The sequence below is a fragment of the Phoca vitulina genome, unplaced genomic scaffold (assembly GCF_004348235.1).
Source record: "Phoca vitulina isolate PV1807 unplaced genomic scaffold, GSC_HSeal_1.0 scaffold11, whole genome shotgun sequence".
In the NCBI taxonomy this organism is placed as follows: Eukaryota; Metazoa; Chordata; class Mammalia; order Carnivora; family Phocidae; genus Phoca; species Phoca vitulina.
The window spans coordinates 12,045,922-12,073,884 of NW_022589714.1; the positions used below are offsets into that span (position 1 = coordinate 12,045,922).

General features: G+C 35.9%; 1 long non-coding RNA gene and 1 other non-coding gene across 5 annotated transcripts in view; both read left to right on the forward strand.

Annotated features, from left to right (window-relative positions):
- The window catches only part of LOC116635461, a 94,577-nt gene that overhangs the window by 9,336 nt on the left and 57,278 nt on the right, over positions 1-27,963 (forward strand). For 3 of the 4 annotated variants that reach the window (XR_004300173.1, XR_004300172.1, XR_004300170.1), the window contains exons 2-4: positions 17,701-17,861; positions 18,285-18,379; positions 23,714-23,801. This is a non-coding gene — a long non-coding RNA (uncharacterized LOC116635461). Of the gene's footprint in view, positions 1-17,700; positions 17,862-18,284; positions 18,380-19,657; positions 22,779-23,713; positions 23,802-27,963 lie in introns of those variants that run through there. The other variant, XR_004300171.1, reaches the window with a different exon arrangement.
- On the forward strand, positions 10,824-10,929 carry LOC116635964. The gene has a single exon (XR_004300259.1). It is a non-coding gene; the product is annotated as a U6 spliceosomal RNA (small nuclear RNA).

Consider the following 27,963-nt stretch of genomic DNA (forward strand, 5'->3'; position numbering starts at 1 on the left):
GGTCAGGGGGGCCAGATTGGGTCAGCAGGTTGAATTTTCTTTAGTATGCAATTGGGAATCATTGAATGTTAGGGCAGGGGAATGGTCCAGCATGAAATGAGGGAGGAGTTGTGATATTTAATATTAGCAAATAAAACAGTGAGGCCTGACTCCATTGTTTATTTCATGATTGATTTTAGGCACATTTTTGAGAATGCATTTCACCTGGAACTAATACAGCCTATTTCACAGTATTGTTATGAGAACTAACTTAACTTACCTGAAAGCACTTGTAAGTTGAAAAAAATACTGCAAATGAGTATGTTATTATAGTCGTTATGAAGAGCATATCACAAACAATATTTTGAGAAGACCATTTTGGTAACAACATGCCAGTTGGAATGGAAGGGAGAGGCTATGGGCTGGGAGACTATAGGATGTTTTCCTCTTTGTTCTAAGAATTCTTCAAGCCCCTGTCACAGTTAATGTTTGCTGAGTAGGAGGGGAGAGGACTTTCAGATATAGAGTATTACTTCTCACTCTTTAATGTGCATTCAAGTCACCTGGAAATTTAGTTTAAAGTGCAGATTTTGATTAAGAAGTTTGGGGTAGGGCCTGAGATTCTTCTTTTTTAACAAGCTCCCAGGTAATGCCAATGCTGTTCCTCCATTGAACATGCTTCATGTACCATGGATTCAGAGGAAGTTGTAGAGGATGAAGCCCCAGAGGTAGTGCAGATTCCAGGTGGCAGCTTACTTTACTTCTAGTTTTGGTCAATTCCAGATAGTGTAAAAAAATCAAATGTCTCTCACTGTGAAGGGTTTCCAAGCTATTCACATCAAACATTAAAGGTTATATTATATTCAAAAGGCATCTGCCTCTTTCCTTACCTTGAATTATATTTAAAAGTCTTTTCCAATTATCCTAGCCCCTTTCTTTAAAAAAAAAAAAAAATTAACTATAGTGGGAAAGAGAGATACCCCACAACACAGAGATAATGATAACATAGAGTCAAGAAAACAAAAGCCATCTTCCTATGAGAGTAGTGTTAAAATGCTCTTACATAATAAATAAAAATTAAATTTCTTCTACCTCCTAGAAGTTTAATTATGGGAACACATCCTTAATATTGACAAACTAATTACTTACTAAGTTCTCTGAGTTTGAAGTTTACCTCTTAAAGAAAAAACCTGACTTTTAAAGCCATGACTAACATAATGGACCATAAAAATTGATAGTATTATTTCTGTCTGTAGATTTCAGACAGAAATTGCCTTTGAAAGAAGAATATGTCACTGAAAAATGGATTATACTGACTTTAAAAATATGAATGCTAGGACATTCTTATTTTGCTTGAATGTAAATCATCACAAAGTAAATGGCTTGATTGAATACAGACTTGTAGCTCAAAGGGTTCAATAGTTAAAGTATATGTTGAGCTGAGGGTGACCCAAATATGATAGATATATGGAATAATCATCCACCTAGCATCTCTGGAAAATATTAGAAGAGCTTGTTTTAATTTTCATGCAACTAAACTAAAACATTTTCTTTGTATTAAACAGCACTATTTGAGGGAATTAAGGACATGTTCCCATTTTAGTTTCAGTTCACATTGTTTAATTGGAAGTTTTCTTTTTCCTTTAAAATATTTTGCAGAGTATTTCAAAGCTGAAATTGGGATATACCCTCCCTGAAGGCAACTGTTGTCAGGTTCTTAACTGTCTTTCCAGAGATAACCTATGCCTATTGAATGTAGATACATTTTACATTTTTCAATATTCTTTAACTTGCTTTATTCACTTTATATCTTGAAGACCAATATTATTATAAATGGTATACAGTTAATTATAGATATTACTCTATCTTATAGATATACTAAACTATTTAAATAGTTCTTAAATGATAGAAATTTAGGCTGTTTTTAGGCTTTTGCTATAACCAACAGTGCTGTACATTGGAACATGCTTCATTTTGCACACAAGAGAATATTACAGAATAAATTGCTAGAAATGGTATTGCTGAGTCAAAAAGGATGCATTTCAAATTTTGTCAGCTGTTACCAAATTGTCTTCCCTATGTTGTACCAATTTTGGTTTACATAAACCTTCGCAAACACAGCATGTTATCAAACTTTCTGATTTTTGCCTATGTGATAAATGAAGAGTAGTGACTTTTAACTTTTAATTTGCATTTTATATTATGAGCACTCATGCTGTCATGAACAGAAACTCAAACTCTACAATGGATTTATTGTTAATTGCCAGGTAGAAATAGTTTGCTATGATTAAAATGTCCAAATTGTATTAGGAAAAATGTCAAAATTTATAAAGGGTTATAGGACTTTCTCCTTTTACAAAAACCTTCAAGAGACAGAAGGTAAAAGACAGCCTTGGATAAGGGAAATCTTCATGCTTTTGTCTTGTCTAGTCTCTAAGCCTCCCATTATCATGTTTCTGATTCAAGCTATCCTGATATTTTCCCTTTCAATGTGCTTTCTGATTCTTGCCTGTAGGATCAATAAGATAATGAGTTTAAAAAATTTGGGAAAAAAAGGGAGATTATGAAGAAAATAATTATTGGAAAATCTACCCCTCATTTCCTCTGGATCATCTAGAAGGAATAAGACAAGGGGGTAGGTAAGAAACAGTACTGTTTGTTAAGCAAGGTCCCACTGAATTTATTTCCCTATACAAATGTTATTTCATTTAATCCCCAACATAACTTTCAAGATAGATGATGTCATCTTCATGTTACATATGTATAACCTGAAGTCAAAGGAGGGAAGCAGTTGGGTAAGGTTACTCAGCTAGGGAATGAAGCTGGAATTGGATCCCTTTTTCATGTCACTGCAAAGCCCTCCTTCTTCCATGTGACACATTTTCTCTGCCTGTATCATGTTATATAGAAAGGGTTTGTCAGTTTATTATGCCTGCATCCCATCTCAACTCAGAAAAGCCCTTCTGGCTTTTCCTATAGTGATACACACATAGACATTCTGAAAATTCAAATGTTGGTATATATGAAAAAGTGAATAGTGTTTTAATGGATTATTTTGAATAGGTAAGAAAAAAAGTTTGTAGACACATGTGACTCACTGACAGAAAAACTATTTTGTTGACATTAAAGTTGCAATTGCTTTTTTGCCTAAATTTCCCAGAGGTATTTCAGTAAAAGATATCCACAAGAGTATATTTGGATTCTGTCCTGGCAAAGCAGCCTGTTGATTAATTGAAGTATTTATTTTTTTCCCATAAGACATTTTAGCATCACATGGGGAAGGATAACCCAGCTTCATTTCTCCAGGACACGATTTCTTTAGAATGATAATAATGGTTGCATGAAATAGGATGGTATAATTGTATGAATGTGAAAAATGAAAAGGTTAAAAAAAAAAAAGTAGACAGACTGACTTCTTGAGACTTTAATATCCTAACAAACACTGCAATCTTTAAGGGGGATTTTTGGAATGGTGAGTTTCCCAATCACATTTGACCTAGAACTTCCTTTCACGAGCATCCTATAGGACTGATGTGCAGGAAGAGTCCACTGGGAAACACTGGTGTAGAAACAGCTGTTGGTGAATAAGGATAAGTACCAAGATATGGCCCAGTTTATACTATGACCTTTATTTCGGTTTTTTGGTTTCTGAAATCTAGAGTGCCTGCAGTTTTTCAGGCACTCTGGCCTGGTTTATTCCCCAAGTCTTCAACTCACTAAGATCCACCATTCTCAGGTTTCTTACTGCTGTTAGGTGGTCAGTATTCACTCTGCTATTCTTAATGCTATAGAATAGCAAGGCTTGTGATCATCAATTTTTTTAAAAGATTTTATTTATTTATTTGTCAGAGAGAAAGAGAAAGAGAGAGAGAGCACAAGCAGGGGGAGTGGGAGAGGGAGAAGCAGGCTCCCCGCTGAGCAAGGGGCCTGATGCGGGACTCGATCCCCGGACCCTGAGATCATGACCTGAGCCGAAGGCAGACACTCAATTGACTGAGCCACCCAGGAGTCCCATGATCATCAATTGTTATATTTGCAGGTTGGCCCCTGAAACCCTAGTTTGTGGTGTGGCTAAAGGAACAAATGCCTTCTAAAGGATTGTTATATTTTCACCTGGTAAAGTTACTGAAATGTCACTATGACAAAGACTGTTTCATCTTAATACATATACTTTTTTTCTCAATTCCCATAAAATATTTAGATAGTAGGTAGTGAATTTTGCAGTGCACCACCCATACCTCCCCTTAGGATGAAACACTCATTCTCCAAATTGCCGTGTGTGTTTGCTACAAACTGTTCACAGCTGAGTGCCTCACATCAATTGCCCTCAGCAACAGGGAGCAACCTGTCCCAGGGAAGCAATGAGTAATGCAGGATAGAAGGCCAGGCCTCTACCTTAATTCTGACTCCAAAAGTCTAGTCTACCTCCAAATCTCCCTGTGAATTCAGCTGAGTCCTTTACTGCAAGTTCATTGTGATTTAGCCTCTCCCTCTGCTCTCTGTGGCTTCCTGCATTTCTTCTTAAAGGTATTAGTCTCAAGAGCCCTGCTCTATAACTTTCTTTCACACACCTCTGTGTCTCATTCACTGTTTCCTGATGGATCTGACTTAGGCCATAGTATTTTTGAGAAGAATGTTTTTTTCTTAGTAATTTTGAGAAGGCCTGCATGGTGTCCACAAGCATGGAAAAGAATGGACCTTGTAAAGCTGAGTTTGTACCTACCTGAGTCTATTGAGGGAAATACCTGTAGTCAAAACATGTAAAAGTGATTAACACCCATCTAAAGTGCAGCAACCAAAATACTTTTGTAGAGGGAATTTAATCCTTGCTGAAAACACAAGACTTTCTACTTCTCTGAGTCTAGGGAGAAGCCAGAGAAAATGAAACATTACAATGCACATAGACTCTTGACCTTTTCTAGGGAACTAGACTTGGTTCATATGGCCAGTCTTTTTTAGCCATTGCACCCCAAATACCCAGCCTAAATCAGATGTGGAAAGGAAGGAGGTGAAGCCAGCTTGACTCTGTTAATGTAGCCTACATCTCTAAATAAAAATAGTTAGACTTCTTAGATTCTACCAAATTCTTGACTACCCATCAGGCTAAGTCAAGAGTCTACAAATCCAGAGAGACTCCACTAGTTTTGAGAAACTCTACAATTATGTAGGGAAGGGCCAAGCTTGAGGAAAGTAGGTAATTTTAGTGATAGAGGAGTGAATGAAGAAGAGTTGAGGGGAGGGAATGGGAATGCTTGGCTTCAGATAGTAATGGCTACATCATAAGTTTCAATTATTTAATCCAACAGATTGTAAATCATTCTCAATGTACCAGTTAGGTTGAATTTTGCCTAATATATTGATGAGTAGATAATTTCATACTTGGAGCTATAACTAAGAAGAGTAATGGGAAAGGCAATAAAAAGTTCAAAGGGAATTCATACACTAATTAGTCCTTTTTTTCCCCTTTGGAGTAACTAAACATCTTGGAAAGAAAAATGCAAATGCTCACTGAATGCATTGACTTGTAAGTGAAAAAAAAAAAGGTACCATAATTTTACAATTAAATTTATTGAAAATACCATTTGTCAAGTTGATAATTGAAGATTAGGTAAATTAATTTGGCTACTGTAGTTGTTGAGTTTATTATTGGCAATTCTCTTCAGAGTTTAAAAGAAGTTTGGAAAAACTCAGAATTACTCTGAAAGCTCTCCTGTTTCTCTGGGGTCAGAATATAACAACCTATGGGAATAGAAAGAAAACTCTATTATTATCTCATCTCTGTATCATTTCTAGGACTCTCTCAAGAGAGAAAGAGAGAGTTGTACCTAAAGAGAGAGAATGAAGAAAGTAGAAATATAAGGAATTTAACTTCTGTTCCCTTGGTATCTACAATGAAACCAAACGGATTTAAGAAAAAGTTTTTAAAATAATTCAGATTCACAAATATCAAGTCTAAGATGAAGTTGGAATTGTAAATTAGTTTCTTTACTTTAGGCTGAAATATTTTATAGAAGTAGTTATGTTAAATATTTAATGTAATGCTATTTGTGAATTAGGTAGTAAACTCAGCAAAATGAAAATCAGGAGAATGAGGACATTTATTATTGAATCACCAATTTTTAAGTGTGAGGTTTATATTACACAGGTTTACCTCAACTTTAAAGTGATGAGATAATCTCAAAAGTGTAAGCAGATGTAATAATCCAACAGGACTATTAATATTGTTTATGGTATCCATTTTGAAATATGTTGAAGTAAGAGGCATCTTGGCAATATAACAGAATCTTAATGAAAATAGACTGGGAAAAATCAGCAAAAAATGTCTTAGTGAAACATTCTTCAGTTCCACATTTTAAAATGGACACATACAATAAATAGAATACAAATAAACTCATTTTAGAATAGATGCTTCTGAAAATATTAGTCAAAATTTTGTTTATTGTATTATTTATTTTTTGTTTGTTATATTTTAAATGCACCAATAGAGAAGCTAATCAAAGGAAACCAATAGTGATCCCTTAGTAAAATAAGAAATTTGAGATGTGAAAATTACTTTCTGAATTTATCTAGTTTATCTTTTTTAATATAAATTAAATTAACTTAAAATGAGCCATACTATTTTATTATGATAATTTGTCAAAATTTGAAAAGATTAATGTACGCACAGGTGAGTAAATACTTTATTTTGTACATTAAAGTTGCAGTGGCACCTTCTTGCTGAATAAAAGTTTCATTCAATAAGCATTTCATTGTGATAAGGTTTGTTTTTCTTGTTTACTCTAGTAACAATGATTGCCCTACAGCTGACATTTTCTGAAACATGCTTATTTCAGCAGTTATACCTTGCAAATGCAGTTGTTTGCCAATATGACTAATTATTTGTTGACTAATGGTTCAAAAATTTAATACCTTGTTTTTTAACTATCCCTCATTCAGTTTCAAACTCCTGAAGTCATAGTCAGTAGATTACTCTCAGATGTAAGCACTAACAAGGGACAAGATGGAGAATTCCATGGCATGAAAACTTGATGAAAAACTAAAATGAACAATAGATACAACTAATTTTGATATATTTTCATTTCTTTATTTTTTAATAGTAAAAATCTATGTCACATTTAAATATTGAGTAATTTTATTATTGCACTGCATTTTTAAATTTTATTAACTTTAATTTATTATTAATTCACTTGGATACAATGGCAGAAAAAATGAGAAACACCACTTTTCTCATTTATCAAAACTTATGAGTACTGGCATGTAATTTTATTCCAAAAGAGACAATGGCTCAGAGCATAATATTGGATGTTATATATGTAAATATTTAAACAATACAAATATCTTTCTCAAACAGCTTTCATTTTTAAAAGATGATATGTAGATAATGTTTTTTAAGGAAGCAACTAATAAAAGTCTACTTTCATAGCCCATTGCAAAAGCAGGCTGTGAGTACTGACTGCAGAAGTTTGTGGTGGCAGGCATGAACTCCTCCCACAAAATCTTTCGAGGGAAACACAGAGCCTTCAGAGAGAAATGGGCTCTCACGTAATGAATAATGTGAAGACTTAGACATATAAAGAATTCTGACTTTTCTAAATTTTCCCTCTGAAATTTCACATTGTTTCCAGAACAACTCTGTGAGATGGTTAGGGTAGCTTCTTTTAAGCCTATTTTACATATTTCTCTTCCATTTCTAATAATCTTGCCATGTTTATGGCCATAATCTTAGCTCAGGATTATGAGCGGAAATGTGCTCCTTTCCAGAGCCCCTGCTTCTGATCTATCCCTACTGCCAAATGCTATAAAAGTCATCTTAATCCAGGGCACTGAGTATGACATTCCTTTTCTTCCAAAACATTTATTAATCTCATCTCTATCTGTATTTTTGCAAAGTTCTTTATGTGACTTTAACATGTACCTGATTTTCTAAGTGGTTTAAAATATTAAAAATTCATTAGATCCACTTGGTTGTCTGTGTGAATGAGGCCAAGAAAAGAACAATAGGAAAGTAGTAGGGTATTTAAATAAACAAAACATAATGTAATACTTTAAGAAAAAAACCAAATTATTATGAGAACATTTCATATTTGATAAAAAGCTTGCCAGTATACTCCTAGTTAGGGAAATTGAGAAGTAAAATGTTCAATAATGAAATGATTGTGGCTTTCTAGAATGTTGATTGACAGTTTTTGACCTGCTAATGAAATTGGCATAATATTTTAATGAATTGTAACTGATAAAATGAGAATAATGAGACCCAGAGTTAAACTAAATGGAACAGATTACATGGGAGATAGAGTTAAATTTCTCATAAAAGATACCTGATGACAAAGTAATTACCAAATAATTATGTAGTAAATTATATTTTTTATCTCTACCAGTGGGAAAACTCCCTTTATTTGCTGATTCACTTTAAACTTTGTTAAATAAACTTTCAGTAAAATTAATCAGCCTGTCAAAAACAGATTTCAGAAAAATTTAAATTAATATGATGTACTGGAAGAATGAGGATGGATTTCTTAATCATCCTAATCTACTTTTATGTTTCAACTTCCACCAAGTTACTTTGGTTACTGACATGATTTTGTCACATAAGGATATTGATCTCTCAGTGCTATAGCCAAGAATTTTGCATTTCCAAGGCTCAGGAAACTCTCTCTCCCTCTGTCTCTCTCTCTCAGTCTCTCATACACACACACACACACACACACACACACACACACACACATCTTGTACATTAAATAAATTTTTACAAAATTTCAAAATCAGGGAAGAGTGAACCTGACCAAGCCTAATGCTAGGATCAGTGGCTTCAATGATCATGTATATTCACCAGGATCCTTGCTTACATTCCTCCTTATTTTCCCAGCTGTATCCACCCTTCAGACATCCATCACTTGATGAATCCAACTATTCATTTTCTTTGATTCTGTTCCCAGACTTCAAAGTGTTGCTGGACAAATCTCCATGCTAAGTCAATAAGCTCCACATAGGCCTTATGCTTTCTAGCTCCATTGGAGCTCCCAAATGCTTCTTCCTGGTCTCTTCACCTTTTCTTGTTATGTTCTCTGCAACCAACTTTACTGGGTCTTCAGAAAACTTCTTCCTCTTGTCAATGGCATACTTCACCTTCCCAATGCTGCCAAGAAGAAAATATGGCCACCAGACAGGACCAGTTCCCACCTTTGCTTCTGTACTTGCATATGACATCATACACTCTGGTCTCCTTCTCTCCTGTTAAAAGAAGAAGAGTTGATTGTCCTTTCCTAGTTTAATCATTCCACCCTTACTCAGTGTGGTAAACAGAATAATGGTCCCCTCAAAATGTCAACATCTTAATCTCTGGCCTTTGTAAATATTTTCCTTTACATGGCAAAAGAGACTTTGCAGACGTGATTAAGTATAGGATCTTGAGATAAGGAGATTATCCTGGATTATCTGAGTTGGCCCAATTTCCTCACAAGATCCTTGTAAAAGGAAAATCAAGGTCAGAGTGAGAGGAGATATGAAGATATATGACAGTGGAAGCTGAGATATGAAAGAGAGAGAGAGAGGGAGATTGAGAGAGAAATTTGAAGATGCCATGGCTTTACAGATGAAGGATGAGGCCACAAACCAAGGAATGCAGGTAGCCTCTAGAAGCTTGAAAAGGCAAGTAAATGGATTGTCCCCCGTAGCCTCCAGAAAGGAACACAGACCTACTGACATCCTGATTTTTTAGCTCCATAAAACCCATTCTGGATTTCTGACCTCCAGAACTGTAAGCTACCAAACTACAGCATCAGTAGCAAACTAGTATACCAGTATCTCAGTTTCCATCATTTATACAGAAATTTTATCCCATTATCTTTTCTATTTTCTCTACCAACAATTTGCCTGTTCTTTTAGCTCTTTCTTTTCAGGTTGCAAAAAAAGAAGCCTTCCATTAACCTTTTGCTCAAACTATTGCACTTATATGTCTCCTTCCTTTCAGCATCATTCGTATTAAAAAATAGTTTACATCTTCTATGCCTGCCCCTCAAACCTTGGTAATCTATTCTCTGACTCCTGCCCTGCCCTGAATGGCTTTTCCAACCTCCATGGCAGTTTTTTCTTCTTTGACAAATTTAACCAAGGTTTTGTCTCACCTGAGGGATTTGCAGTTTTTGACAGTAATTGCCTATTCTCTCAGGGCTTCTAGTTATCATTTTGATTAGTCTATCTGGGATTCTTCACAGGCTTCTTCCCCCCCCCCCCCATCTTCTGACCACTATTTATATGTTGGTGGATGACTCAAGTTCTACTCTTTTCTCTTTCATTTTTACTTTCCGTATAAACTTTGGATGATCTGATCTACTTTCATGGTTTTCATTGCCAGATACAAGTGGACAACTTCTAATCAGTGAGTCTCAACTTTACTCTTGAATTCCAGATACATTTATCTACTAGACATGTCTGCCTGTCTGTTTTCCAGGCACCCCAAACATTATTTAAACCCAGAGAGATTCTTCTCATGTCAGTGTCTCATAGAAGAAACGAGGAATCACCCTTACCTCCTCCATCCTATTGATTCTTCTTTCTACTTTGCTCAGTTGAGTTTATTTCATTAATATCAAACACATTAATCTTTACACCCCACAATGCCTCCACCATTTGAAAGTTCACCTCATCTTTTCCCTAGGAGATTTAAAAGCCTCCTAATTGGTCCTTATACCACAAACTTTCCTCACCTCCAAACCTGTCTTCATCCTGCCACCAGCATGACCATTCCTAAAGCTAAATCTGATTATGTCTCTGCCTTGTTTAACAATTTCTTCTATGTTTAAGTTGCCACAGATAAAGTATACATTTCTTAACATTGCCTCTAAGTGCTCATTTCAGCAGCACATATACTAAAATTGGAACAATACAGAGAAGATTATCATGGCCCCTGTGTAAGGATAACATTGCTTCTGAGATCTGTTCTAGTCTTCTGGCTAACTTCCCAGCCTTTCTCCTCTCCACATCAGATACTCTGTGCTCTAAACACAGAGCAGCTCCTTATTCACTAGATCTGCCTGATCCTTTCTTGACTGCATGTCTTTGCACACATTCTTCCTAAAATTTGCTTCCTTCTTCTTTATCTGACAAAATCAGCCAATTGGTTAACCTCTTTGAATCTTTTCTCAGGTAGCCAGAACCAGTCACTAAATGTATGTTTTTAGATCACTCTGTTCCTGTCTATGTTATAGCACTTACATTGCATTGTAATTATTAGTTTTTGTATTCTGACTGGTCTTTGAATTCTTTAAGGGCAGGCTGTGTCTTCTTCATATTTATATACCTAGTACCTAGCACTGTGCTTGACACATGGGAAACATTAAGTAAATGTAGCATGGATCAATGACATCATAAATTGGTGTGAAAAGGTCACATAATGATTTTCTGAAAAACAACACTCAAAAGTTCTTTAAGTAAAACTAAAGGAAGCTGTGAAAGAATTGATTATGAAAGTAAACATATTATGGTTGATGTGGCAGTGGAGATAACAGCTCAAAGATTCTTCGAGAGGAATACCGTTTACTTTCCCGTAGGTGTGGTACACAGATGAATAGGATGCCATCTGTGTTCTCAAAAGATTCCAATCTGTACAGAAAAACAGTCATGTGAACAGTTTGGTGGAATAAGAGACTACAAAAGCTATGCTATATTTGTATACTGGATACTAGCATCATACAAAGAGATGGTGGTGAGTTCCTTATGGGGTCAATTAAGGCTTCTTAGAGAAAGTCATTAAATCAAACAAAAAGTGCAACATTTTTGAGGAAAAAAAGCAAATATTACTACCAGAAATTTTAAAATTTAAAATGGATGATGCATGAAGGTGGAGCGTTGGTTTTGTGTTCTTCTTATAAGCCAATGGAACATGTGTCATATTCATGCATATTTATACATATTCAAAAGCTGTATTCTGATTGAAAATTTTATTACAAACTGGTGTGTATCATTGATTTTATTAAGCAACCATACTGAAATTTTGCCTGGCCAGAGGAGAAATTGAAATCTTTCAGTACAAACTCTGATCTATTATAGTGGGAAAAGATCAAAGCATTTAGTCAGGTGAAGTGATAGAGCTCCTGTTGGGCCTGGCATCATACTATAGAACGTTTAGACTTTGTTCTTATTCCCACATTCTTTTGGAATGTGATCAAAGGCATTTAGATCTCTCAGTCCACACAGTTTGAAACGGACTGTCACCTCAGATAAAAGATTCTGAAGAGTCTATGGGGACATTATCAGAAAACCATCAATCAATTATTATTGTAAGTTAAACAAATATCCCTGATAAAAATCATGAAAACTTATACATATAATTAATTTAATAATTTTACTTTGTAGTTATTGAGTCCCATTAAGAGAAAATTTATTTACATGCTAACAGTGTATTTTAATAGTTTTTTGTTGCAATTTTGATACACGGTAAGGCTAAGATGTCTACATGCATTTGATATTGATTGTTTTTCCCAGGATATATCTGCCTAAGGAAAAAAGTAATCATTACACATAATGAAAATCAGGTGTTTTTGACTTTACTATATCTGGATAGGACAAGCTCCCAAAACCTATTTGTCTTCTTTGTTAAGAGTATTTTGGTTGTTCTTAGGTTTTTGTAAATTCAAATTAATTTTATAATCAGTTGCTTCAACTCTTCTCCCCTTTTAGGTTCTGGAACATGCCAAATTATTGCCACCTAGTGCCTTTGCAGCTGCCTGTTCTTCTGTATGGAAAACTTTACTAGTTATTCCTAAATCCTTTCCAGGGCTGGTTCTGTCTTTTTCTTTAAATCTTTACCTACAGATAGCAAGTAACCACACTTAATGGTGAGCATAGTATAACATAGCATAACATCACTATGTTGCACACCTGAAACTAATGTAACATTGTGTGTCAACGGTGCTTCAATAAACACACACACACACACCTCAGCCTAAATATCTCATCAGACAGAACTTCACCAAATTATTCAAATTAGGACCCTCATTATTCTCTTAATAGACCTCTCTGCTTACTTTTATAATGATAATCTAGTATGTAATTATGCTAGCCGTTTGATCACCTGTGCATTTATAGTATCTTCCTGAACCCAAAGCCCCCAGGAAAGCTGGAACTTGATTTTATGCTACAGGTGACCCGGTGCCTAGGATGGGGTCTAACACATTGTGGGCTTCTAATATTTGTTGAACGACAATCTATGAATGAATAAGAAGAAGAGAGGAAAAAAAGAAAGAAAGATGAGGGAAAGAAAGAAGGAAAGGAAAGAAGGAAGGAAGAAGAAAAAAAAATCCTGCTTCTTTTTCAAGGTATGGCATAAAAGAGAAGTGAGGAAGGAGAGGTTTTCAGCTCCAACAGGTAGGTTCTTTGCCTTTTGTATACTGGTATCTCCAGCACTATGTCTGGCATTTAGTGAGGGCTTGAAAAATGTTTGTAGAAAATAGGAAAGAGGGGCGCCTGGGTGGCTCAGTCGTTAAGCGTCTGCCTTCGGCTCAGGTCATGATCCCAGGGTCCTGGGATCGAGTCCCGCATCGGGCTCCCTGCTCTGCGGGAAGCCTGCTTCTCCCTCTCCCACTCCCCCTGCTTGTGTTCCTGCTCTCGCTATGTCTCTCTCTGTCAAAAAAATAAATAAAATCTTTAAATTAAAAAAAAAAAAGAAAATAGGAAAGAGTAAATGAATGAATGAGCAACTATGTTGCTATTTAGTCTGTCTAAAAGAAATACAATCTGAAAAAATCAGGCACCTTTCAAGAAGAAACCCTGGAGAATGTACACCATTGTTGGAAGCTGTGAATTTGAAATAACTTCAGTTCCTATGAAAAATAGACAAAGCTATGTTATATGTGACTTTGGGGGCTGTTTCCATCTGAAGTTAGATTTTCATTTCCGATTTAATCTGTGTGTGTATAAGCCTGTTGTGATTATGCCAAAATGAAGAAATACACATTTAAATTGCACCCTTTTTGAAAAAAAAAGTAAAACTTTTGAAAAGATTTTTTTTTTGTCAATTTGAGGGCAATTTCAGCTTTGTATATCTCCAAATAACACTAAAAATATGGAAACAATAAAAAAGATGGAAAAATTACTGAGATTGTACTTGAAATGTTAGCTTTGGTTCTGACTTGGTCTCTAGATGTTAGCTCAACATCGAAAACTAACTGGCATTTAGACAAGACATCCTTAAGTTCTTTTGGTCCCGGGGGTTACTGTTTCTTCCAGCTGCATGGTATTACTAGCTGCATATAAATCGGTGTCAGTTTGTGAGAGAATTCCTTGAGTTGTTTTGCTCTTTGTATTAGAAAAAGGAACTTTTAAAATATGAGTAAAATAACTTCTGAGACATACCTTGCAGACAAACTGGCATTAGAAATGCTCATGGCACCGATAAACAGCTCTGGTTATTTTGCGGGGGGGGGGGGTCTTCCTCATCCCTTAGCCTAACACTCTCGTCTTGCTACTCAGAATCTGAGAGAAAGCTCATCCTTTGATATCCCAGTGGCGTGAGCGCTCCACCCCTCACATTGTTAGTTAGTAAGGCGGCAGGAGGGTGCCGTGTCCAAGTTCACCCACCTCGGCTAGTAGTGTAGGTGGAGAGCACAAAAATGACGTCCACCAGCATCTCCGTCTCCGGGGAGCTTCAACTGTCCCTGCCCCTCCAGAAGACGATTTTAGATTAGCAAATGAGTCTCCTTCACAAATAGTCTAGGCACTTTTCAAACTGTTGTTTCTTCACTGGTTCTTGGACAAGTGAGACCGCACAAGAGCCCTTTGAAGAGGAGCCTCGGTTCTCTATAGCAAGTTGGATCAGTTGGACGTCAGCCCCATTAGTTTTTCAAGCCAGACATTCTGGGGATTCATCTCTCTTGTACAGATCCCAAGGGTTGGGATGCCCTGTGTGGGGCACCAACCTCTTGCTCCTCCAGTAGAAGCACCGGACTGGTGAAATCCCTCTGTATTGTGTATCAGGGGTGGGGTTTTTGGTGTTTTTCTCCATGTGGTTTTTCCTCCTTTATTGTGGAGGAGCTGTGCATCTAGTTTTCAGATCTTTTTCAGAGGGAAGTGATTCATATGTAGCTATAGATTTGGTGTATCCGTGGGAGGAGGTAATTTCAGGATCTTCCTACGCTGCCCTTTTTCAGAAGTCCAGAATGTTAGTTTTTTTTTTTTTTTTTAAATCCTATGAAAACCCACAGCAATATTTCCTAGTTGCCTTACAAACTCTGACAAACTTTTATACCCAGGTCCTCCACTGTCCAGTCCTCCATTGTCACATCAAGTTATCATTTTCTCATATGTCTGAGAAAATACTTAGCTTTCATATAGGACTATATATATTATTAGCAAGAGGAGCCTTCCCTAGAAGACCCAGGCCTATATCTATTATTAAAACTTTGATCCACTGCTAGGGTCAGCAGGAATGCATATTGTTGGTAAACCAAAGCACTGCATTATGAACAGTTCTGTGCAAAAGCTGGGGGTGAAAGGGCTTGTATGGGGCAGAACTGTTACCAAATCAGGATGATTCTTTGTTTCTCTTATAAAGAGAATGGCTCTGGTGTTGCTGGCGCTGAACCAAGTCAGAAAGGACACATAGAGACAGCCAATCAAGTGTCTCCAGAAAAACACTGCATTAAGAGATAGAAATTGTGCAAAATTAGTATTTTGGATGTTAAAAGAAAGATTCTACATAATAGCAAACTTCATTCAACTGCAAACAGAAGCACACCACTTTGCGACTAGTTACAAATGATTTAGATAAAAGGAGTGACCGTTTCAAAAGAGGATAGCTTGTGGCAAGAATAGGGTCAAGTGTGGGAAGATCAATTGAACAGAAGAATCTAGCCCTGTTTGAATAAGGCAGGCTAACAGTTAGTGGTCCTCTGCCCTATCTCACCCAAAGGTGTGCTTTGTTTGGTTAGCATAGATTTTAAAAACGTGAATATAAATGCTTTAATGTGGCACTAATACTCCCAGTTTATTATGTCACCTTCTATGATCACATGTTCATCCCATTTATACACTTATGGTGCCTGCATGGCTCCTATGTGCATTTGAACTTGTGACCCAAGAAGGTATTTTTATATGTTCCTTGAGAGGAGAAGTGAGATGCTTATATCAAATCATCGTTGATATGCTTTGTAGTTTGTTCTACGTAATTATGCTTTGCTCATCAAATTTATAGTGAATGGTGTATAGTTCTTATTACATAGGAATTTTTAAAATACAGGCTTCTGTTATTTTATAAAGTCTCCAGTTAAAAACCCTTTCAGATATTGATTGTTTTATATATAACATATATATATGTTATATATATGTATATATAACATATATATATACACACACACACATACACATATATATATATGAATTGGGTATACCTTAATGATCATTGCAGTTCAGATGCTTTCAAATAATCCTCAATCACAAAATGCCATCTCAATTAAGATTTGTAAAGGCTTCATTATACTGCAGAAAGTAACACCTGTGGTCTTCTTGTTTCCCTTTTTCCTCCCATTCTTTTTTGAGTCCAGCTTTTGCCCTGTCACCAGTGTGTTTCCTATTTTTCATCAAAACTGAAGTCATTTTGGGGTGCCTGCGTGACGCACCTTAAGTGTCTGCCTTGGGTTAAGCATCTGCCCAGGGTCCTGGGATCGAGCCCCTCCCTGCTCCGCGGGAAGCCTGCTTCTCCCTCTCCCACTCCCCCTGCTTGTGTTCCTTCTCTCGCATGTCTCTATCTGTCAAATAAATAACTAAAATCTTAAAAAAAAAAAAACAACTGAAGTCATTTTGGGGCGCCTGGGTGGCTCAGTTGGTTAAGCATCTGCCTTCGGCTCAGGTCATGATCTCAGGGTCCTAGGATGGGGCCCCACTTCTGGCTCTCTGCTCAACAGGGAGTCTGCTTCTCCCTCTCACTCTCCCTCTGTGCTCTTTCTCTCTCTCTCAAATAAATAAATAAATAATCTTAAAAAAATAATAAAAAAACAACTGAAGTCATTTCTTCCGAACTCTGGTTAACATCCTATCCTTCTCAACAGGGTGAGTATTCCTTCCCCAAGGAAAGATTTATTCAGGGGCTAACAAGTTATTCCAATTTTTTGTTCATTAATTATGTCATGAGTCACTGAACATTTTTTTGTGAAATGCCTCCTAAAAGGATATATACATACACAAACACATCCACAAAGATGTATACATGAACATATGTATACATAAATCTATATACCTAAATACATATACGTGTGTATATGTGTATGTGTTTATATTTTCGCCTCCATAAGCACCCTTCATAGAGGAAGGTATTTGATAAAAGCCTACTTTCCAGGTGATTTTACTACTCTCACCACAATTCTATCAGTTAGGTATTTTAAATTTTAAAAATAATATTTATAATTGAGAAATTTGAGGTTGGAACAGGTTCAGTATTTTCCCAGGTCACCTAAGTAGTGATTAGCAGAGCCAGGATGTGAATGTCTGTCTATTATGTTTCTATTTCATCATGCTATTTCATGTTGATTACTGCAACAGAGGTTAAGATAGATCAAATTTCACTTCTCTTTATGCTAGAAAAACAGAAAACACTCCACTTGGTTATATTGTACATATTTTTTACTATCTAAACAAAGAAATGCAAACTCTTTTAATGTTTTATTTTGTCATTAATGCAAACAGAAGAGTAGCAAGATGTTTTGAATGATTTTTGCTTTGTTTTAATAGGTAATGCAATTATAATCCCTATCTGCTGAAGAAGAGAAATGACCTTACATTGAGATGTGCATCAAAAGTAACTTAGAGTAGCAGATCCTTGTCATATCTCTGAGGCTTGTCTTGTCAATCATTAGCTGTCAAGAGTGTTCATCCTGTCACTTTGATTAAAGGTAACAAAACTTGTTTGATGGAAATACTTTCTTTCTCTTGAAGAAAAATGATAAAAATGATTTGTCCCTGTAAACAAGGGAAAAATACTTGTCATCATTTATCTTGGCAAAGTATTGAGATATCTTAATTGAAAATAACAAAGGGAAGAGTTGGTTTCTTTTAAAGTTTATGAATTTTGCATGGAGGAGAGAGTCCCTATGGAGTTATTCTGCTGGGAACTTGATTTCTTGAATCCAAAACAGAAGTAAAACAGGCTTTAACTTACATTTGTTTGCTTATTTTTCAAATCAAATATGTTAAAAATGCATAATATTTACGTCCTAATTCTGTTGATTGATATATACATAACACATGGATTATATAAGTTTGTTGTAAAATAATTTAGTAATATAATTACTTTGTTCCTTATCCTTTATGCCAAGAGAGAAAAAAGAAGAAGAGAGTACACAGTCAAGCATAGGAGCATAATCTTTCTTCTATTTTATGCTGGAAAAGAATAGATTTCCATGATGTCACTGTAAGTATTCTCAATCTGTATCTTTGTGTCATATATAGACAGGGTTATAGATTTATGCTTGCAGCAATTCAGTTAAAAATTTCCCCATTGCAAAACACCAACAGGCTGAAAAATTGCAACGCACAATTTTTAAATTACAAACTTGTGCCTGTGAGAATGGAAGAAAATCCTTAGTAAAAAAGAAGTAGGCAACTACAAAATAGTTTAAAAATCACAAGCGAACACCGGGCTGTCTTGGGGACATTTGGCTATGCCAGGATCTTAGATCTTTGGGTTTTAAAGTCTTTGAAGAGTGGGGCACCTGGGCACCCTCCAGCTCAGGTCATGATCTCAGGGTCCTGGGATTGAGCCTGTGTCTGGCTCCCTGCTTAGTGGGGAGTCAGCTTCTCCCTCTTCCTCTGCACCCCCCCCCACCATGCTCTCTCTCTCTCTCTCAAACAAATAAACAAAATCTTTAAAAAAAAATGTCTTTGAATAGTACATGAAAAAATAATCTTTGGCCCAAGCAGAGGAAAGGAAGGGGACCCTTACTTAATGATGCTTACATCCAAAGTCTACAACTTAGTGAAACTGAAAAGACATTTGCCAAATAATAAAGGGAGATGCTAATGGAAGTTGTCTTTGCCAGCAAACCACATGCTTTCCCTCATGTAACCAAGACAAAACTTTGTCCTATGTGACCCAGAAAATCCCACTCTGAGAAATAAACTCAGAGTGGTCCTACTTCGGTAAAGCTCTGTTAGGTCTGCCCAAAGCTAACTCTACTCCCCATTGGAGAAATCTACACTCAACTCAAGACTCTCTTGGTTCTCATACATTGAGGTCATACAAATATCAGTTTTATACTTCAAATTACAAAGCAGATGAGAAAATAATACACCATAAGCAAGAGTTAGTAGAAACAAATAGCAGAACTGGAAAAAGATAACTTAAATAATTGGGACTTATCAAATTTAAAGTATAAAATAACTATGATTAAAATGTAAACAAATAGAAGAGAATTGAAAATATGATCAAGGAGGGTGAGGCTAATAAAACTTATCTGGAAATGATTTTATTGAACTAAATATGTTGTTCAAAAATAAAAATAATGCAAGGTAAAAACTCAGCGGAATTAATAAGCAGTAAATTAGACACAAGTAAGAGAAAACTAGTAAACTGGATCTTAGATGAAGAAATTCTCTAGAAACAAAGAAGAGATATGAAGTGGATTAATGTAGAATAAGGGTTAAGAGACATAGTGGGCAGAATAAAAAGGCCAATGCTATGTCTTATCAGTTACAGAAGAAGTGGAAAAAGCCAATGGTTAAATACATAAATGCTGAGAATTATCCAGAATCAATAGAAGACACAGAGTACCCAGATTCAGGAAACCTTATAAAACCTACGGTAAGATACATATAAAATAATGGACACTTGGACACATGTTGATGTATATCAAAATCAAAGATGTTTCATGCAAGTATTTATTTTAAGAAGAAAAAGAGAAAAGACAAATCAGTTACAAAGGAACAGCAATTAGAATGATATTTGATTTTTAACAGTAAAATATGTCACAAAAAATGGAATAATATAATCAAATTACTGAGAATAAAAATAACCTAGTCTTAATCCTATACCTAACTGAACTTTCAATAAAGAAAAATTTCAACTTTTAATGTTTGTGGGCTCTGGGCTCACAGGGAAGCTATACTTTAACTTTTGCCAAGATCAGAATGACTTAACCAAACTTCAAAGCATGGGTTCCATTTCCGCCTGGAGCACACATTGTACATCTGCTTCATTAGCAAATAACCTGAAAGAAACATTTCAAACTAAAGGTAAGAGTAAAAATCTTAAGTTCCCACACTTCTGTGTGTAGCCTGTAACCTTGCACATACTAAAAGTACAAGATAAAGTTTGTAATTTTCTGGAATGTTTAATGTCATGATGATTTGTAACTTTTGATGTAACAAAAAACATATATAACTCTGTATTAAACATTGCTTCTCTGGAGCACTCTTTTCTTTGTGAAGAATATGTATCCCAGCAGCTCTTCTAACTTGAGCTCAAATAAAACTCTTTTCCTTTCTCTTTAAAATTTCAAAAGAGGCCTGTTCATTTTGCATCAACAGTTTCACTTAATAGTAAGGATGAAATAAATATATTTTCATAAAAATGTGAAGAGAGTTTGTTTCTATTAGACTCTTGCCGAAGGAACTTTCAAGATTGTACTTCAGGAAAAAGAGAAATCTGGAAGTTACAGTACTGAGAGCAAAAAGGAATGGTAAACAAAAAACTGATAAACGTGGTTATTTCTAAATAGATATTTTTGTATAAGAATAATATTATTGTACAACATAGGGGATAAAAACTAGAGAACTAAATCATTTGAATAGTAAGGCAAATTTGTAATTAAAGCCCTTGTGTTGCTGAGCAGAAAACTGAGATATTCATTAACTTTGGGCTTTAGGTAAAATACGTGCATATTAAAAGTCAAGAAATTGCTGAAAGAAGTAGCATATAGCATTTCTATTATGGAAGTAAAAAAGGGGAGTGATAAAAGAATTTAAAAATCCAAAATCAGCTAAGCATAAAAAAGTGCATATGTACAAAGAGAAGATTAAATTCATCAGGAATATAAACCATTTATAAACTTAAATGTACCTAATATAGCCTCAAAATATAGAAAGCAAAAATTGACAGAACTATCAAGTTGATAAATCCACCAAGAGTAAGAGATTTTTAAAACAAAATTCTCAGTAACTGATACATTAATAAGGTAACAATATATAAAGATATAATAGATTTGAACAATTTTTTTTGCTTTTTTCCCTCAGATAATAACTTATCTTGGATTTCCTTCAGTCTCTACTCAAATTGTACCTCCTGAAAAGTGTTATCCAGCATATCTAGTCTTCTTTCCTTATTCCCATCACTCTTTATTCTCTATCCTAGGTTAATTTGTTTTTATTGCTTTTTTATTAAATGACCATATGCCAGTATTTATTTGTATGTGTCCTTTTCCCTTTCCTCCTTATATTCCATGTGCCTAGTACACAGCCTGGTACATTGTAGGTGTTTAATAAATATTTGTTGAATAAACAGACTCGAGGTCTTGGCAATGTTGTTCTCTTTATGGGTAAACTCCTACTTGTCTTCTTAGCGTTCAGCTTTCAGATTCCTCAAGAAATCTTGTCTTGCTTCCCCAGCCTAGGTTAGATCCCTCTGTTTACACTTCTATTAACACTTTATAATGCCCTTTTGTAAATTCACTCAATCATTTGCTCAACAATTATTTGAGCGCCAAGTATGTTCCAGTCCCTGTTTTAGACCTTAGGGATGCGGTGGTGAACATAACAGACATAATCTCAACTCTTGTGAAGTTTATATCTAGCGTGGTGGGGTTGGAGGGCAGACAAGAAGGAAATAGGTAAGTACATAGTACTTCATACAATTATAAGTAGTGTGAGGAAAAATGAAGCAGGATTAGGGAGATGAGAGAGCCAAGAAAATAGTAGACGTGGCTCTTTTATATAGAGGAAGGTAAGTTTTCATGCATTAGATGATTTAGAAGAGAATCTGTAAGTAAATATAAGGTTGGCTCTGAGCATAAGCGGGGGAAAAGTGACCAGGTCAGAGGAAACAGCAAGTGGTAACACCTTGAAACAATAATGTTCTTAAAGTGTTCTAGGAACAGCAATGAGCCCAGTGTGGCCGGAGCAGAACGAACAAGGTAAGGGTTAGTAAGAGATGAAGTGAAAGAGAGACTTTTTTTGGACTTCTTTGACAAGTGATGTCATTTAAGTTTATAGAGTTATCACTGGGATGGGGGAGGGGAAGGGGAGATATTCATAGGATTCTGAAGGTGCAGCCTCAAGAATAGCCGCGAGGTGGCACCAGGCTGCCCAGGCCGCTCCAGGATGTTCAGGGCTGGGAGCTGGGAGTCTAAGTGATCCCAGGGAACTCCCCCCCCCTACAGGGCTGGTGGGACCGGAAACCCCCTTCTTCAAAGCCCAGAGGGGTTTCGCTACAGTCCAAGGATCCCAGTCCCATGGTCCGGGCCCTGGCCTCGGTGGTGCCCATCTGTTCCGGGTGCAGTTCAATAGTCACAGCTCAGGGACTGGGGGCAGCCTAGCCAACTCAGCAGAAGGTCACTTAGCTCCTTTCTGTGCTGCTGGGGGGCCAGAGCAGGGGGGCCCTCAAGCAATCAGGTCACCACGCCAAAGTTCTGCAGCCGGAAGCTATAACTGCGGCTGCTGAGGGCCATCTGGGCCACCTTCTGGAAGACCATGTGGACGTGTTTTGTGGAGCCGGACTGAGCACTCCAGGTAGGCACTGCCCCTAGCTAAAGACTAAGGATGAGGCTAAAACTTGCTATTTTTTTAAACTTTTTTTTTTTTTAAGATTTTATTTATTTATTTGACACAGAAAGAGACACAGCGAGAGAGGGAACACAAGCAGGGGGAGTGGGAGAGGCAGAAGCAGGCTTCCCGCTGAGCAGGGAGCCTGATGTGGGGCTCGATCCCAGGACGCTGGGATCATGACCTGAGCCGGAGGCAGACGCTTAACGGCTGAGCCACCCAGGCCCCTCTAAAGCTTGCTATTTTAAGGACTTTGGCTTTCACTCTAAGATATTACAGCCACAGGAGTGATTTTAGTTTGAATAGGCTCTCTTGTAGGGGGTAAAGTTAGAGGGGAAATTAGTTAGAAAGTAATTAAAAGAATGCAGATCAGAAATGATGTGTTTGGGATCTGAGTAGTAGCAGGAAAGTAGTCAGAAGTGGTCAAATCCTGGATGCATTGGGAAGACTTTGCCAGCAGGATTTGATGAAAGATTGAATACAGGATGTGAGAGAAAAAGCAATCAATGATGAATCTGGCGGGAGTATGGGAAAAGATGAAGCTTCACTTGACTGAGACTGGGAAAACTATAGAGGATCGTAGGGAGGGAGCGGGGCTGTGTCCAGGCAGAATATGGATTTTGGATGTGTTGAAATATCAGACACCCAAATGAAGAGTTTGAGTTGGAGCCTGTATATAAAATTCTGGAACCAAAGGGAAAAGTCCAGGATGGAGATACAAATAGGGGAATTACCAATATATAGATGGTATTTAAAGCCATCTGCAGGAAGAAAAAAGAAAAACAAAAACATGAAGTTGGATGATTCAGCTGTGAGTAATTCCAACATTTAAGAACTGAGAGGATGAGGAAGCACTAGCCAGGGAGGAAAACCAAAAGAGAGCAGTGATCAGAAGCCAAGTAAATGAGTGTTTTAAGAAGATGGGAAAAACATATTTTAGGGACCATATGAACAACTTTTTGGAGAATTTTCACTTTTTTTTTTTTTTTAGAACTTTCAAAGGCAGCAGAGAAATAATATAATAGCTGGAAGGAGATAGAATGATCAACCTGCTTGATACTCCTGTGTTTGTAAGAATGGTAAGGCTCACATGCTGTGGTAACAGTATGTCTATCCTGTTGACTACTTTTTGCCTAGTACAATGATTGACCCAAAGTAGGTGAGTGATTAAATATTTCTTGGGCAAATAAGTACCATTTCTGTTAAAATTATGATCCAAAAATTGTTATGGTTTAACAATATTTTCAATAGATGTTGCTTTTTCTTTTAAATTGGGACAAAAATATGCATTTTTGACTTTAGTAGAAAAATGACTGTAGATATGATCATACTACATCTACTCATTCGGTTCCCCAGCTGACTTAATTATGCTAAGCACTGTGTACCATTTTTATTTCAGAAAAACTGTGCAGTATGGCAAGTTAATTTGCTAAAAATATTAGGTGCAGTTAGCTTTAATTATCTATAGCAGAGTTTTTCAAATCATGGAGAAAAAGTAAATATATTTTTCTTCAGCAAAGTAGACTTTGATTTAAGGTCAGAGAGCATCGGGAAGCCATTAAGTCTTTTTTTTTCCTATAAACATTTTTATTTTACTTATTTTTTATTGAAGTATAATAGACATGTAACATTATATTGGTTTCTGGTGTGTAGCATAATGATTTGATACTTGTATGTATTGGGAAACGATCGCCACAATAAGTCTTAGTTATAATCCGTCATCACACACAGTTACAGAATTTTTTTTTCTTGTGATGAGAACTTTTAAGATCTGCTCTCTTAGAACTTAGACCTTTCAAATATGCAGTACGGTATTGTTAACTATATTCACCATGCTGTACATTATCTCCCCATGACTTATTTATTTTATAACTGGAAGTTTGTACCCTTTGATTCCCTTCACCCATTTCACCAACCCCCCCATTCCCTGTCTGACAACCATCAATCTGTTTTCTGTATCTATGAGTTTGATTTTTTTTAGATTCCACGTATAAATGAGATCATATGGTGTTTGTCTTTCTCTGTTTTTATTTTACTTCACATAATCTCCTCAGAGTCCATCCATGTTGTCTCAAATGACAAGATTTCATTCTTTTTTGATGGCTGAATAGTATTCTATTATATATATAATGAAAATGTGATATCTATACCCATACATCCATTGATGGACATTTGGATTGTTTCCATATCTTGGCTATTGTAAATAATGCTGCAATAAACATAGGGGTGCATATCTCTTTTTGAGATACTGTTTTCATTTTCCTTGGTTAAATACCAGAAGTGGAATTGCTGGATCATATGGTAGGTTCTATCTTGAATTTTTTGAGAAACTTCCATACTGTTTCCATGAAGCCTGTACTGATTTACATTCCCACCAACAGTGACAAGGGTTCTCTTTTCCCACATCCTTGCTAACACTCGTTATTTCTTGTCTTTTTGATAATAACCATTCTATTGGGTATGAAGTGATACCTTATTGTGGTTTTGATTTGTATTTCCCTGATGATTAATGATATTGAACATCTTTTCATGTGCCTATGGGCCATTTGGATGTCTTCTTTGGAAAAATGTTGTTTCTCTGCCTATTTTTTAAATTGGATTGTTTATTATTATTATTTGCTATTGAGTTGTATGAATTCTTTATATATTTTGGATATTAACCCCTTATTGAATATGTGGTTTGGAAAAAATTTCTCCAATTCAGTACGTTGCCTTTTCATTTTGTTAATGGTTTCCTTTGCTGTGCAGAAGCTTTTTAGTTTGGTTAGCCCTTTTTGTTTAATTTTGCTTTTATTACCTTTGCTTCTGGAGTCAGATCCAAAATATCATCATCTAGACCAATATTAACGAGCTTACCATGCTGTTTTTTTTTTTTTTTTTTTAAGATTTTATTTATTTATTTGACAGAGAGAGACACAGTGAGAGAGGGAACACAAGCAGGGGGAATGGGAGAGGGAGAAGCAGGCTTCCCGCGGAGCAGGGAACCTGATGCGGGGCTCGATCCCAGGACCCTGGGATCATGACCTGAGCCGAAGGCAGACGCTTAACGACTGAACCACCCAGGTGCCCCTACCATGCTGTTTTGATTACTATAGCTTTGAAATATAGTTTGAAATTAGGAGGTGTGGTGCCTCTAGCATTGTTCTTTCTCTAGGTTGTTTCGGCTACTCAGGGTCTTTTGTGGTTTCATACAACTTTTAGGGCTGCTTTTTCTATTTTTTTGAAAAGTGCCATTGAATTTTGATAAGGATTGCATTGAATCTGTGGATTTCTTTGGGCAGTATGGACATTTTAACAATATTAATTATTCTAATACATGAGCATGGAATATCTTTCCATTTATTTGTGTCTTCAATTTCTTTCACCCATGTCTTATAGTTTTCAGTGTACTGGTCTTTCACTCCTTGGTTAAATTTATTCCTAGATAGTTTCTTCTTTTTGATGCAGTTGTAAATGGGATTGTTTTCTTAATTTCTCTTTCTGATTGTTCATTGTTAATGTGTAGAAGTGCATTAGATTTCGTGTATTGAATTTGTATCCTGCAACTTTACTGAATTTTTTTATTAGTTCTAACAGTTTTTTGGTGGCATCATTAGGGGTTTCTATGTATAGTGACAGTTTTATTTCTTTTCCAGTTTGGAAGCCTTTTAATTCTTTTTCTTGTCTAATGCTCTGTCTAGACTTCCAATGCTATGTTGAATAAAAGTGGTGAGAGCAAGCATCTTGTCTTGTTCCTAACTGGAAAAGTTTTCAGCTTTTCACCATTGACTATGATGTTAGCTGAGAGCCTGTCATATATAGACTTTATTATATTGAAGTACATTCCCTCTATACCTGCTTTGTTGAGAAGTTTATCGTAAATGAATGTTGAATTTTGTTAAATGTTTTTTCTGCATCTATCAAGATGATATGATTTTTATTCTTCATTTTGTTAATGTGATGAATCACATTGATTTGTACATGTTCAACCACCCTTGCATCCCTTGAATATATTCCATTTGATCATGGTATGTGATCCTTTTAATGTATTGTTGAATTTGGCTTGCTAATATTTTATTGAGGATTTTTGCATGAACAATATTATTAATGCAACCAAAATTAGAGAAAAACACTTTTCTCATGCGTACATGAATCTTTATGAAAACTGACTATGAATACTCCTTAAAACAAATTTCAATGCATTTCAAGAAACGAATTCCAAACAATCAGTTATCATTGATCACAAAGCATCTCACTTATAAATAAAAGACCAAAAGATCCTAAAAGTATAAACACATTTCTAAATAAGTGATAAAGAAATTATGATGTGAACTGTGAAACACTTGGAACTGAATAATACAAAAGTACAAAATATCGAAGTTGTAGCATGCATCTACTGAAGGCCTTAATGCACATATAATAAATTTTAAAAGGATACGAACAAGGAACTAAACATTCGGACAGTGAATACTGATTCTGAAGAAACGAAAGAGAAAACAACAGTATTGATAAGATCAGAAGCTCATAAAATATAAATGTAGAATAGAAAGAATCAACAAAGACAAATGCTGAGGATTAGAAAAGACTAACAAAATAAACAAACTTTGGCAAAATTGATCCCAAAAAGAAGTAACAAATAAATGTTGTTGGGCACCTGGGTGGCTCAGTCATTAAGTGTCTGCCTTCAGCTCAGGTCATGATCCCAGGGTCCTGGGATCAAGTCCCACATTGGGCTCCCTGCTCAGCGGGAAGCCTGCTTCTCCCTCTCCCACTCCCCCTGCTTGTGTTCCTGCTCTCGCTATCTCTCTCTCTCTGTCAAATAAATAAATAAAATCTTAAAAAAAATAATATTGTTATTGCATAAGTGATCATAACAGATACAGCAGATATTAAAAACAAGAAAATACTATGAATAACTTTATGTCAGCAAATTTGAAAACAGATAGAATTGACATTTTTCCCCCCAAAATGAAAATTTATCATTGCTAATTCAAGAAAAAGGCAAAATTGTGCAATTCTGTGACAATTAAGGAAATTGTATCAGTGGATTAAAGTCTACTCACTAAGTCCACTCACTCCAGATGGTTCTAATTTTATATAGACTATTCCAGAGATAAGTAAAGCTAAATACTTCTCAACTCATTTTATGATGCTAGTTATAACCTTGCAAAATCATATGTGGATTTGTATAAAAATGAAAGTTTATAGGTAAATTTTGTTTACAATAATAAATAGAAATGTATTTTATAAAAATGTTGGTAA